Source organism: Hylobates moloch, unplaced genomic scaffold, assembly GCF_009828535.3.
Source record: "Hylobates moloch isolate HMO894 unplaced genomic scaffold, HMol_V3 SCAFFOLD_1, whole genome shotgun sequence".
Lineage (NCBI taxonomy): Eukaryota > Metazoa > Chordata > Mammalia > Primates > Hylobatidae > Hylobates > Hylobates moloch.
Window position 1 is genome coordinate 83,593,678 of NW_026652276.1, and position 14,864 is coordinate 83,608,541.

The following is a 14,864-nucleotide window of genomic DNA, read 5'->3' on the forward strand; positions in this document are numbered from 1 at the left end:
TGGTCAGACCCTGCCTTGCTCCCCACCCAGCAAAGTATTTGTTTTCCAATTTCAACATCAATGAATGGTTGTGGAGAAACATAATTTTAATCTATAATTCTCAAAGGGAATTATTGTACCTAAAAACAGACTGTTATCCTTTAATAACTTTAAGTAAAATTAATATCCTTCTACAGGCTGTGAGCAATGGAGAAACTTGCCCTGGCTCTCCTGGACCAGCAAGTGGGAGAAATTGGGTTACAACCTAATTTTCCAATTAAGGAATGAGTGTTGGGTTAGCAATTGCAGCTTTTCATTCGACATACATTTGTACGTTGCCACTCTGTGCCAAACAACAAGGGACACAAAGGTAAGTACAATCTGATAGAGGAGGAAGACAACATGTGGACAAACATGAGCAGGAAAGCCAAAAACATTCATGCCTCCATTTTGTCTATAAGGTAAAAACAAGGTAAGAGGTGAAGGTTCAGGATAGCCCTATAGATGAGAGGAAGGCAAGTAAGAGATTAAAAGGACAGCTGGCTGGGCATGGTGGCTCACGCCTGTAATCCCAGCACTTTGGGAGGATCGTTTGAGCCCAGGCCTTTGAGACTAGCCTGGGCAACAGAAGGAGATTCTCAGAAAAAACAAAAACAATAAAACGGACAGCTGAACAGCTCTGATCATCCAAACTAGGCTGCAGACCAGGCCATAACACCTGATTATGAAACTGCTCCTATCTTCAAAGGCTCACAAGTAGCATCATCATATCGTGCAACTCATCTATGGTTCTGGGTTAGTGGAATATTTGCAGGCTGACACACACCATTTGCCTGCTCCTGTAGTTCACAGATATGTCCTATGAGGAGAAATGGTACACATGCCAGGAAACTCCTATGATTGAAGCCAATGGCTGGATGTGATATTCAAGCTAGACCTGGACTTTCCTAATCCACCGAACTTCATGGATGGGAAGAACAAGGTCACCCAGAGCAATGCCATCTCGTGCTACACTGCTGGCAAGCACAGGTGTGGTAAGACTGAAAAGATTCAAGTGGACATTTTAGAGAACCAAGCAACCAGTTTCCGCACACAACTGATACAGCGCTGTTACAACTCTGACCACGAAAAACTGAAACCTGGCCGGGCACAGTGGCTCACGCCTGTGATCCCAGCACTTTGGGACGCTTCTCTTTTCTTGTGGATCACTAGTTCAGGGGATCGAGACCATCCTGGCTAATACGGTGAGACCCCGTCTCTACTAAAAATACAAAAAGTTAGCTGGGCGTGGTGGCAGGCGCCTGTAGTCTCAGCTACTCAGGAGGCGGAGGCAGGAGAATCGCTTGAACCCGGGAGGCGGAGGTTGCAGTGAGCCAAGATCGCGCCATTGCACTCCAGCCTGGGCAACAGAGCAAGACTCCATCTCAAAAAATAAATAAATAAAATAAAATAAAATAAAAATAAAAACCAACCCTGAAACCTCAGTACTTGGAACAGCTACCTGAACAACTGAAACAATTCTCCATGTTCCTGGGAGAAATTCTCATGGTTTGCAGGGGAAAGCTCACCTTTGTGGATTTTCCCATCTATGACGTCCTGGATCAGAACCGCATGTTTGAGCCCAAGTGCCTGGATGAGTTCCCACATCTTAAGGCTTTCATGTGCCGTTGCGGCTTTGGAGAAAATTGCTGCCTACATGCAGTCTGACTGCTTCTTGAAGATGCCTATCAACAACAAGATGGCCCAGTGGGGCAACAAGCTTTTATGCTGAGCTAGAGGCAGACTTGCACTGCTAGTTTTGTTTCATCCCGTCCCTAGGGGGCCTCCACTCTTTTTTGTTGTTTTAAATAAATAGCACATGGGCTTAAATAAATAAATAAGCTATGCTGTGCAATTCCCTTCTCTGATGCTCAGCCCCAAGAACCATCCAGGGATGGTCCAGAGAATGCAGGATCTGATCGATGATCAGGAATTCACAGTGCAGGGGTCAGTACAGGAGTGCTCAGAGTGGTGTGCTGTGAAATAAAGGCTGGTCAGGAAGGGAATGAAGCCCTGAGAGGTAGGATAGCCAGAGAGAAAAAGTATGGTGTCTCAAAGAGATCAAAGAACAAACACAGTCGGAATAAATGAATGAGGAAGTTGAAAAGAGTCTGGTTCTTTTTAAAGAATTTTTAAATTTTGGATGTGGAACAATTCCAGACAATGATAAAGCCCACAGGATTAGTAAAGGCAAATCTGTGATGTGAACCCAGGCCTGACTTGAAAGCTCAGGCACTGAACAGCTGCCTCCAAAGTCCTCAATGAACTGGGGGTAGGGGGAATAGGGAGGTGATCAGGACAGCACAGAATACACGCCTCAAAGAAAGGCAGGCTTTGCATGAGGATCAAAGTGTAGCAGTTACGGATACCAGCATCACCTCAGGGCCCCAGTAGCGATGCAGCTAAGAAGCTCCTGGAGAACCACCTGGGGTTTGAGTATGAACCATCGTCTGATCGTGGTCTCCTCCTCTCACATAACTGTAGAAGGCGTGGCTAGGGCCATAGGGTATTTCCTTGTGTAAGGTTTAGGGCAACCGGAAACCCAAGTCCCAATCCTCCTTATGGCAGTTAGCTCCACAATAACCACACTCAGAATTACGTTCTCTTCACTTTTCCTTTCTCCTTCCTGTTGTTTCCCACTTGTGTCATACAACAAAGCTACAATCCCCAACTTACACTGCCCACCTTCCTGATGTGAAATCGCAACTCCCAGAATACAGGTAGAGGCATTATGTACACAAAGTGATTCTGGACAAGTTGTTATTTCACCAAGAATACTGTTCCCTTTCCTGCTGGACTGGATAATTTCAGGTCTCTTCCACCTGTAGGCATTATAATTTTTAAGGGGGAAACTTTCTTGTTCCTAAGACCACTGTAAGCATAGTACATAATAAACCATCATCACAGATGAAAAAGGAACCCCTCAGAGGAGGCCACTTATGCCTGATAAGCTTTTACTACGAAAAGAAAAGAGACCTTGAAGACATTTTCAAAGTGTTAAAAGGCGCTCAATCAATGCCAGATGAATGAAATTTGGTATTATAAACCTAAGGAAATTAAAATTTTTAAATTGCACTGGATCTGGCCTCAAAGTGAAGGGTCAGACAGCCTCAAAGATGCCTGTGAAAGGCAGCTATTCATCACAGAATGATCTCTTGCTTATGTAGCTGACAGATGGATCTTTCACTTAATGCCCAGAATATAAGACATCAAAAACCCTCCTCCACTTGCTGAACAAGGTTATAACCTCCCCAGGCCCTAATTTCATTAGGATTGGAGTTCTCAATACCCATGCAGGGTTTTAAAACTCCACCAGGTGATTCTAATGTGCAGCCAGCAACCCTTATTTACCACTATCCATATGCCTGGCCCTGTTCTAAGCACTTAGCATGCATATACTCATTAAATCCTCACAACCACCGCTGAGGAAGGTACTGTTAATCTCCATTCCACAGAGACACAGACAAGCTAATGACTTGCCCAGGGTCACACAGCTCAGTGTATATCCAGGCAGTCTGGATCCCCAGCCTGACCATGCAGTCAGTCTACTAGGCCTCCTCTTTCAGTTGAAAAGAAGAGAGACCAGCCCCCAGGGAGTGGTGAGAGTCAAAGGCAAAGCTGCTCAACAGGTGGAAAAGATAACTCAGCTTTGGCCAAACATACACGCGCTCACACACACTTCACTCCCAGAGCAGCATCCCATGCTGCAAATCTATCCTGAAAAATACGAAAACAAAAACACCTGCCTCCATTGAGAGACCTCTACAGTACAGTCCCTCGAGTTATCAGTTATTTCAAACTATAGTGCTGTCCATGTGTGACCTGGAGGCACCATGCAACAGAACACACGCCAAAATGAGCAAGCTCTTGAGTTCATTAGCCCACAGGGGGAGAACCCTGGGAGATGGGCTACAATGCCATTGTGGAGGATTTGGGGAGACAGACACCTTTGTGTCATACAAACAATGCTGCTCCTATTCCTAACACTTACCTAGAAGTTAGCAACTATGGTATTCACGAAAAACTCGGAAAACTGCCTCATTTCTTGTGAATAAATTGTATAAAGCTTGTTAAACGGTGACAGGATGCAGTGAGAAATGGCCTGATGATCTCAATGTCTTTCTCTGGGCAATTTTATACAGTCTAATAAATTTAGTGTGGTTTTAACCTTGGATATCAAGTTCTAAATTAAACCAAGATATGCCTGCAGTGATACTGCAGTGGAGAGCTGAATCAAATTCATACAAGCCACACAGCATCATCTCTTCCCATAGCTAAAGCAATGATATCAGCATATGCATCACTGTGCTCTCCTCTGGAATTTGTAAAGGAAACCATTCTTGGCCATAAACATTTGGTTGCAGTAAGCAGTCTCACAGAAGCCTGTGAGAAAGGGCATATGGGCAAGGACAATGGCTTTATTTTTTTCTCTTTTTTTTTTCCTTTAAGCTCTGTTGGACTTGAAGGCTTAATTTTTTAATTAACTCCAACAGCTCCAAAAGGGGAATACCAGAGCTCCAGATGATAAAAGTCACAGACAAGTCATGCTAGAAAACAAAGGCCAAATATGTTAAGACTTAAAAAAAAAAAAAAAAATTCAGGTTTAATGTTAACAAATCTAGTCTCAAACGAGGATGAGAAAGACACAAGGGTGCCATATCCAAGGCATGAATCTGTAACCTTTTAAATTCCATGGATGGCTTCAGCAATCTGTACCCTGAGTGTTTTCGAATGATTTTTAAGTAGAAAGTCTTATTACAAAGAAAACTAATTATATTGAAACACAGATAGCAAAATGTTCAAAAAGCAAACCTGATACACTAAAGTATGCTTAACTCATAAATAAGACACAGCAGCAGGTTTTATAACTACTATAGTTTTTAAAGCAGCGATGGGCATAAATGTATTTTAAACTATTTCCACAATATGATACAAAAATCAGTTAATTTCCATGTGACAAAGTTACATGTCCTGTTGATCTTACATGGTTGGTTGCCCACTTTCATGATTGAAGCAATGGCTATATTTTGGCTAGAGGTTAGTGAAAATACAGTTGAGTTTTTCTCCACCCATCCAAGTTCACAGATCCCTTGTCTTAGTCCATTTTGTACTTTTGTCACAGAATATCATGGAGACGGTAATTTATAAACAATAGAAGTTTGTTTATAAACTTCTATTTGGCTTACAGTTCTGGAAGCTGAGAAGTCCAAGATTGAGGGGCCCACTTCTGGGGAGCGCCTTCTTACTGCATCATCCCATAAAATTCAGAAAATTAAACAGTAACTTACTGATTGGCACACATTAGCAGGAGCGAGTATGTCACAAACACACCATTGCTAGCAATGAAAGGCAAGTCCCATGATTCATTTTCAGAATAGTCTGTAAAAGCCCTGTTTATCAAGAATGTCCATCACCACCAAATTACTATCTACAAAAACTAGGCCTGGCATGACAGGAGAAAGACTCCAGACATTTACTGTGACAGACAATGTACAAAAACAAAATGCCACATTTCATATTTGAGACAGGTGTTTTTAATACACGCTGTTGGTTGTATTGTTTTCTTGGTGCTCTCCTCACTCTTTTCGAAAGTATTTGTGCTCTGGAAACTGCAGTGTTTCAGTTAACTGGATCAGGCTTCCTAGTGAATGTGGTACCCAAGGCTTGGCCTCTCCCGCCCCCACTGCCTCATACAGTCACAGGCCATTCCCCAGCTGCATGCCCTAAATCAGGGGATGCCCGTAGGAAGATAAATATAATTCAGAGTCCAAAATACACGGACTTAAACTGGGCCATTGCCAATTTCTCATGGATCCTGGGTAACCAAGATGGTTTTTGTTTTCATGGTTAGGAACAGCTGCAAGAGCGCAATACTCTTTCTAGACTAATAAAATAACCTAAGTCTGGCTCAGTATTTCAGCTGTGGCAGCAGCCAAACTTCCCAGAATGGTGCGAGCCTCGTGCAGTTCTGGAAGAGCTGGGGTGGTAGTTCTGAACTAAACTGAAGGCATCCAAACCCAACGCAACAGCAAACACACACACACACACACACACACACACACACACAACACCACTTCAACTAAATTTTGAATTAGAGTTAATTCCTATGGGTGGATATGACATGTTATTTGTAGGGGTCCCATAAAATCAAACCTATGAAGTTTAAGCCTTATACTTGAAGGTATGTTACGTGCCATGTATGAATATCAGATGTTTTTCCTCTAAAACCCAGTGAAAGATTCAATTAAAGCTCTTAGTAACTCTGCAGCGAAACCTTTGATCACTGATTCTGTCATCACTTCTGTTAACACAGACAGTATGAAACATCTCAGACCTAAAGAACAAAAATCACTATTGTGAAGCAGCACAGAAAACACATGCACACACACATACACACAGCTTTCTTTTCTTGGGGAGGAACAGGGAGTTGCAGAAGCTACTTTTTCCACAATGAGAACATTCTTTATACACTCTTGTACATGTAGGCCAGTTACCAAGTTATTTCCTAAATGTAAGTGTGTGGTCCAAATGTCTCCCACTAAGGAAAAACAGCCCAATTAAAACCCAGTGGAAAACAAGACACATGTTTCTTGAATGGCTTTGAATTAGAGATAGTGGATGTAAAATTGTTCTAGCTATAATGAAGATGTTGCACAGATGTACTAAGTTTTCATGGTCTCAGCAAAACATCTTCCTGGTACAGCAAAATATGTGAGTCTGCAACAAAGCTGGATATAAAATAATTTTTAAAATATCTGATTCTTGTTTTTATGCAGTAAAACTTCTCAAGCCAACTCTCTTTGCCTTCTCACAAACCTAACAAAGCCCATATTTCAATGTACTGATAATTCACTAAAAACTATAAAACTGCATTCATCTCCAATTGACATCACTTTTTATAATCCTCATATCATAAATCAATACAAATGGAAGATTTATCGATACAAATGGAAGACCTTTACTTCACAAATCCAGCAACCAACCACAAAAGCAATGGCAGAGGTAGAGAAACTTATTTCACAGACATCCTCCTGTTTAGTCCTCACAACCACCAGGTGGGAACTATAAGTATCCTCTTTCGACAGATAAGGAAATTGAGACTTAGAGAATCTCAGCAGCCTGCTCTAGGTCACACCTTAGCTCTTAACACCTCATTCCACTTCTTCCTTTGGAGGAAAAACACGCACTAAAACCATACCTTGGCACCCTAAGCCTTGGATTTCCAGATAAAATGACATTCGAGAACAAGTCTCTGTTACACAGCATGGGGCCTAAAGATAAATGGCAAAACTGCAACGCTGTTCTGATAACCTGGTTTAATTTAAAACTATATCACAGGCTGGGTGTGGTGGCTCACACCTGTAATCAACACTTTGGGAGGCCAAGGTAGGAGGATCACTTGAGTCCAGGAGTGTGAGTCTTTGTTTCTACAAAAAAAAAATTTTTTTTAATTAGCTGGGAGTGGTGGCACATGCCTGTAGTCACAGCACTTTGGGGGGCTGAGGTGGGACAATCATTTGCGCCCAGGTGTTCGAGGCTGCAATGAGCTCTGATCATACCACTGCACTTGAGCCTAGGAAAGAGTGAGGCTCTCAAACAAAAAAAATTATGTCACTATGTATTCCTAAGCATTTTCACTTACTCTTCTGAAAGAGAAACAAATGCTGTACACTCCCAAGCACCCAGTCCCACATCAGTCTATTCTTGGCTCTCTTTTCTCTGTGCTATCATCCTTGGAAAAATGACCAGAATACCCACTTCGACTGCTGCCTCTATGCAGGCAAGTCACAAATCTGTTTCTCCATTCTTTATCTGTGCTACAGTTACACGACTTTATTTCCAACTTGCCGTCACCAGCCCTGGCTCACATACCTCAACATGTCCAAAACTAAACCCATCTTCCTCTCCCCACTTCCAAAACCCACTCACTAGTCTGGGTCCACGTTCCTGCTGATAAAGCACCATCCTTTTTAGTTCACCAGACTCAAAGCCCCTCCTCCTTCTCATGGCCTCCCTTCCTTGTCTGGTAAACAGCCAAACAGGTCTCTGTCTCACTAGTCCCAGCTCCCCTCCATTCGCTTCTACCATTCTGGGGAGGTCCTCACTATCTCTCCAGAGGACTTCAGGCTGAAATCTGTAACGTTAAGCCAGTTAAGTGCATCAGAGTTACCTGGGGGACTTGTTAAGAGGCAGGCTGCTGGACCCCACCCTGGACGGTTCTTTAGGTCTGGGGTACAGCTCCCCTGGTGATGATGAAGCAGTCCCTCATGGTCCACACTCCCAGGAACCACTGCTATTATACACTCTCCTCCCTCCCTTTCTACAACACTTACATAGATTCTTCTTGAATCTTAACATAAACCAATGTAACCCTTTTAAAATCTGACCATTTAGGTCTCTGATAACTAAGTTTGGATGGTAATGGCTACCACCTGCCAAAGACCTACTGTGCGTCATAGTCTGTCAAGTTCAGTCAAAACAACTGCTAAATACATAGCACTGCCCCCAAATTTACAGGACAATTTTATAAGAAACCAAGACTTTGAAAATTAAACAATTTCTAAATTCCACAATAATAGATTGGGTTTATAGATGTATTAAAAGGGCCCTCTCCCTAGACACACTTTAAAAACCAAATATGATGGAAGAGGGAGACCTATGAAGAAAAAGGAGCATTTCCTTTTCAGAACAGGGTAAAAAGAGGGACCTATGAGGAAACAAAATATAGAACGGCCAGGTCTCAATTTACAGTTCATTGTGGTACAGCACAAAAGTCCATCCATGCTCCCAAGAGCAATTTAACAGAATAAAGAGGGCCAACTGTGGTGGCTCATGCCTGTAATCCTGGCACTTTGGGAGGCCAAGGTGGGAGAATGGCTTGAGGCCAAGAGTTCAAGACCAGCCTGGGCAACATAGCAAGAGCCCATCTCTACAAAAAACAACTTCAGTAGAGTCTGCTTTCATTCACCCGCCTATACCCAAAGGTTCTGTATGATTTTTGTAGATCATATCCTTACCTGTTCTAAACTAGTTTTACTAAGGACTAATAAAATTTAGGTCTATATGTGCTATAAACAAGGTCGTTTCTTGCCTTTTCTGCCTGTGCAAGAATGATCAGCATCAACATCAGAAATCCAGGAAAATTTCTAGGTTCACATTGTCATTTATAAAAAAAGAGGGCTCATGTAAGCCAGCAAATGATCAATTCCCACAATTGAACACAACTTTTCAAAAATGCCCTGAATTTGAAAGCACTCTCCTGTACGGCATTCCATTTCCTTCTCATAAAAACCCTCTGAGGGCAAGCAGCATGATCCTACTGTCCTTGTCTCAGGCCACCCAGCTAACAGACAGTTCACAGAAGAGCCAGGGCTGGTATCTAGACAAAGCCACAGACAACATGGACCATCAAGAGTCATGTCTTTACCACTAATTGTAAGAAAAAATATACGTTAACAGATTCAAATACAAACAAGACCAGTTACTGCCCCCCAAAGCCAATCTACTTGCCAGATAACTACAACAGTGCTGTGATATTATAGAAACAACTCAAAACAAGGTGGCATGATACCAAAGGCAAAGGTGTTGGGGTCAGGTCAACCAACACCAGCCCATGTGGTCTAAATCCCAACTATACTGTGCTTTCCTTGCCCTGTGCCCCTGGGCCTGGACATAAGCTCTCTGACCCTAGATTCCTCGTAACAGAGATGACATCCCTCAGAATAGCTGTGAAGAAAATCAGAAATAAAACACGACAAGTTTGTAGGACCATACCTAGCATGAAATATATATTATAGAAATGGTCACTAATGTGTTATATTATTACACTTGTTTATATAGGCCCAGTGATAAGTTTTAAACATTTATAATTAAATGTTAGTGGTGTGAAGTCCCAAAATTTGAGACAGGTCTCAATTTAGAAAGTTTATTCTGCCAAGGTTGAGGATGCATGCCCTTCAGACAGCCTCAGGAGGTCCTGATGACATGTGCCCAAAGTGGTCAGAGCACAGCTTGGTTTTATACATTTTAGGGAGACATGAGACATCAATCAATATATGTAAAATGAACATTGGTTCGGTCTGGAAAGGCAGAACGACTGGAAATGGGGAGGGGGCTTCCAGGTCACAGGTAGGTGGGAGACCAACTGCTGCATTCTTTTGAGCTTCTGATTAGCCTTTCCAAAGGAGGCAATGAGATGTGCATTTATCTCAGTGAGCAGAGGGATGACTTTGAATAGAATGAGAGGCAGGTTTGCCCTAAGTAGTTCCCAGCTTGAATTTTCTTTTAGCTGTAGCAATTTGGGGGCCCAAGATATTTTTCTTTCACGGTGGAATGACTTAAGTTTGCCTTTTCCTTCTTTATTTAGGAAATTAAGATAAAATGTAATCAGCAATTTTAAAATGGGGCTGAGGGAGGGCTGAAGGATGAATCACAAATTTCTGGCTTGAGTGACAGGGTAGAAAGTAGTGCCAATGACCAAAATGGGAAAAGCAGACAAGCGTGGAGTGAGTGGTTTGGAGTGGGGAGCAGGAAGCAGGCAATAACTGGGGGGGAAATGAGTTCAGTTTGGATATCCTGATTTAAAAGTACCTATGAGTCATCCAAGCAGAAATGACCAAAAGATTGTCTAAGAGGAGGATGAATTCAGAGAGACCTGGGGGGTCCATTGAAGGGTGAGTGGTGGCTGAAGCCACAGAATTATTGAGGTCTCCCCCAAAAAGGCTGAGCAGACTAAAAGAAAACCACCAAGGATGAACCAGGAACATAAGGGCAGATACAGCAGGACCTAAGATGAAATTAAAGAAGCAAAAACAAAGCAGTCGAGTATGGTGTAAAGGGGCCGGGCACCATGGTTCATGCCTGTAATCCCAGCATTTTGGGGAGGCCGAGGCAGATGGATCGCTAGAACTCAGAAGTTTGAGACCAGCCTGGGTAACATGGTGAAAACCCGTCTCCACAAAAAATCCAAAAAAAATTAGCCAGGCCTGGTGCCTCGTGCCTGTACTCCTAGCTATTTGAGGGTCTGAGGTGGGAGGATCGCTTGAGCCCAAGCAGGCAGAGGTTGCAATGAGCTGAGATTGTGCCACTGCACTCTAGCCTGGGTGACAAAGCCAGACCCTGTCTCAAAAAAAAAAAAAAAAAAAAAGAAAGAAAAGAAAAGAACAGTGCATAGGAACCCAGAAGAGAAAGCTTTGATGAGGAATGATCAGTAGAATCAAATACTACAGGAAAAGTCATGTTAAGGACTAACAAGTGACAACAGGGTTCAATGATCAGAGGCCATTTGGGACGTCGACAAGGGCAGTTTCTACTGAGGCCGAGGAAATCAGGAGATAGGCCATCTGTAGGGTCAGTCCCTCCCAAATTGTAAAATTCTTTAACTTCAAAACTGAAACTCACCATTCTCCCTCAAACCCACCAAATTAATAAAATGCCAAATAGCAATGCGTCGCAAGGTTTTCTTTCACAGAAAAGGAATTTGCAAAAGAGAGATGCAGTCTAAAACCACAAAACCATTTAACATTATTTTTGCTATTAAGTTCCTTTCTACTTTCTAAAGTTGGTCCCAGGGAAGGAGAAAAATTAGTGAATTCTCTGCCAAACAAAAACTGAAGGGGGAAAAAAAAACCCCAAAACTTTCTAAATAAATTTCCTTTCTGATAAATCTCTATGGGCAATACACTTAAATTGCTATTTCAATGTTACTTTGAGAAACATGTTACCACAGGAAGAAAGGCTTGGTTTCAATATGCAAATCTATTGTAAAATTCCATTTAAGCAGATTTCCACCTGGATTTCTCAGTAAGCCTAAACTCTTGTTGAATTTAGTAAATTCCTCTTCCATGTCATTTTTCTTGTTCTTTGTCGTGTAAGAATCATAGAAAATGCTATCGCATGCAATTTTAAGTGAAAATTATAAAACAGTTTTACGATATGAATTATGGCACAATGGAATGTTTGGGTTGGCAGTGTCAACTGGTTAAACAGGTCAGTGGAATTCAAAAAAGTTCCCCTAAACATCGGCTCAGCCTAAGAAAGAGGTTTTTAAGTTTACTCCCCATACAAATATTTTTCAAAAGTTAAATATCTCAAATATTAATGACTATTATAGAATTGTCATTAATATAAAGCAAAAAAATTTGAAGATCTGAGGCTTCTGAAATATATTCCTCCGAAAATACTACTCACTCTTTATATGCATTACTGAATTTAAGCAGGCAATTTCTTCGGATCTTCTGGTAACTAATTTTATATATCCTTTAAACTCTTTATCATATGTGGCTATCTTAATTTTATTTATTTATGAGACAGTCTCGCTCTGTCACCCAGGCTGTTGTGCAGTGGTGCAATCTCGGCTCACTGCAACCTCCACCTCCTGAGTTCAAGCAATTCTCGTGCCTCAGCCTCCTGAGTAGCTGGGACTATAGGCATATGCCACCATGCCTGGCTAATTTTTTTGTCTTTTTAGTACAGACAGGGTTTCGCCATGTTGCCCAGGCTGGTCTTAAACTCCTGAGCTCAGGCAATCTGCCCGCCTCAGCCTTGCAAAGTGCTAGGATTACAGGCGTGAGCCACGGCACCCGGCCCATATGTGGCTATCTTACTTCATGATATACACTATCGCCTCTTGTGGAACTTTAAAACAACAAGAACAACAACAACAACAACATAGCAGGGACTCCTCCTCCCCCCAATTCCAGTTCAGCATTCCTCAAGTGAGTCCCAGTATCCTAATTTTTAAAGCTTCATAGGAATTGTGATATGTACTCTGCTGCCCTCCCCCTGTGGAGAAGCTCCGCCTTTTCGCAGGATCCCCCAAAGTTCTGGGGAGCAACGTGGCCACTGCATTCCTCACGGATAGCAGGGTGTGGCAGGAGAATTGAGTGCAGAAAATGAAATCCTGCTGGCAAGTCACACAAAACAGATGGCAGAGTACATGGGCACATCTCATAGACATTTCAAGAACTCACAGCAATTTGGAAGCTCCTTTAATCTTGACCCCCATCCCCTGGGGGCAGTATTTCCAACACCCATGGAGAAGGGAGCCGGGTCAGTGTCTTCAATGCCCCCAGTCAGCCATTTGGTCCTGATGTCTTGGGGACTCCTGCTTGCTGCCTCCACTGTGCACAGCTAGGCATAAATAGCCACAGTCTTCCAAGCTGTGCTCACTTAAGATGGGATTGGAGACACCATTCTCAGCCAGTTCTCTTTCTTAAAAGAGGGAGTATCTGAGTCCTACTAGATGCTACGCATTGGAGACAGAATGCAAATAAAAAGATGACTAGAACAAAGATCATATATATTAGGAGCCTCCAGCCTCACCAAACCTCTTGAAATAGTTTTAAGACAGGGTTTCCTGCTGTCACCCAGGCTGGAGTACAGTGGCGCCATCAGAGCTCGCTGCAGCCTCAATCTCCTGGGATCAAGCAATCCTTCCACCTCAGCCTCCCGAGTAGCTGGAACTACAGGTGCATGCCGCCATAACCCAGCCATTTTTGTTTTGTTCTGTTTGGTTTGGTAGAGATGAGGTCTCGCTGCGTTGCACAGGCTGGTCTCAAGTGATCCTCCCACCTCAACCTCCCAAAGTGCTGGGATTACAGGCGAGAGCCATTGTTCCTGGCATTAAAATAGGTATTTCTGTTTCATAACTTACATATAAGACTACAATACAGGGAGATCTCAGCACACGGTTAGCAAGTTTCCTCAAGTTCCTAAAGCCACCCAACTAGAAAATCCTCCTTGACACCCAGGGGAAGAAGAGGGATGACAACTCAGCGTAAGTTAACAGGACAGTCTGTAGAACGGGCATGAGGCAGAACCTATGCCAGCTTTAACTGACATGACCCCAAAAAGCCAATCTATGAAGAGCATTTGAGGTAAGGCAGCCTGTAAATGTTCCCTTATTTGTCTTCTAGGAGCTATAAGGAGCCTTGTCATTAAACTTTAAGAAGCTTTTCATGGGGAATGAGGAGTAGGAGAATGAAAATGATACAGATTAGATAGCCAGTCTGACTTTATTAAAAATGTGAAAATTTTATCAGTTATACTTCTGACAACTTAAACTGTAAACAAAGATACTAAGCCATTCAATCAACATATATTAAATGTTTTCAATGGAAAAGTACTGTGCTAGACACCATAAAAAAGGGACCCAAAACTCTAAAATGGGCACAAGTCAATAAAATTAGGAAAGCTTCAAAAAAGTGTACTAAAGCACGCATGTTATTAGTAAGAGTGCTTTAACACAGTAAGATAATGATTTACTTTAAGTTTCTTTGAAGAAATTTGATTTGCTTTCAAAGCCCTTAAAATTTTCCAAGAATAGCATATCTTGAATACCTGGCCTGTCAAAGCATGGATTCCCTATGAGCACGTTCCTGGTCTCAACTCTCCTCACCCCACACGCCACTTGCTTGCAACAGAGAGTGGTTGTCTCCCTCACTCAGGGGTGCCCATAAGTTCCTCCCAACAAGCTGACCATAGAAAGCTGGCAAGAGAACTGGAAAAAAGAAAACCTGTCAGCACTCCTCCCTATGAGACAAGAGGCACAGAGTTTATAAACACCAGCTCTGACCTCCCCGAAAATCCCAAAGCAGCAGTAATGGAGAAAAAGACATCACATGGACATACTGTCAAGCCCAGTAAAAGCGGAGTGACCAGGGGGTTGGCAAAACCAAGAGAATCCATTCCTTCCTCAGATGCTCACTATCCAAGCTGAGTCAGGACATCAACCGAGAAGCACCTGCTCTTAAGCAAGGTACTAGATGCATCCGGTTTACCACCACTGTCTCAGGTTTTCTCCTTATGTGATGCTAATAGGTTTACAGCCCAGTCCACAATGAAAT

General features: G+C 42.6%; 1 protein-coding gene and 1 pseudogene across 6 annotated transcripts in view; one reads left to right on the forward strand and one right to left on the reverse strand.

Annotated features, from left to right (window-relative positions):
- TANC1 (tetratricopeptide repeat, ankyrin repeat and coiled-coil containing 1) overlaps positions 1 to 14,864 on the reverse strand; it is a 264,732-nt gene that overhangs the window by 174,956 nt on the left and 74,912 nt on the right. The window lies entirely within an intron of this gene.
- LOC116810128 (glutathione S-transferase Mu 3-like) lies at positions 264 to 1,750 on the forward strand (annotated as a pseudogene).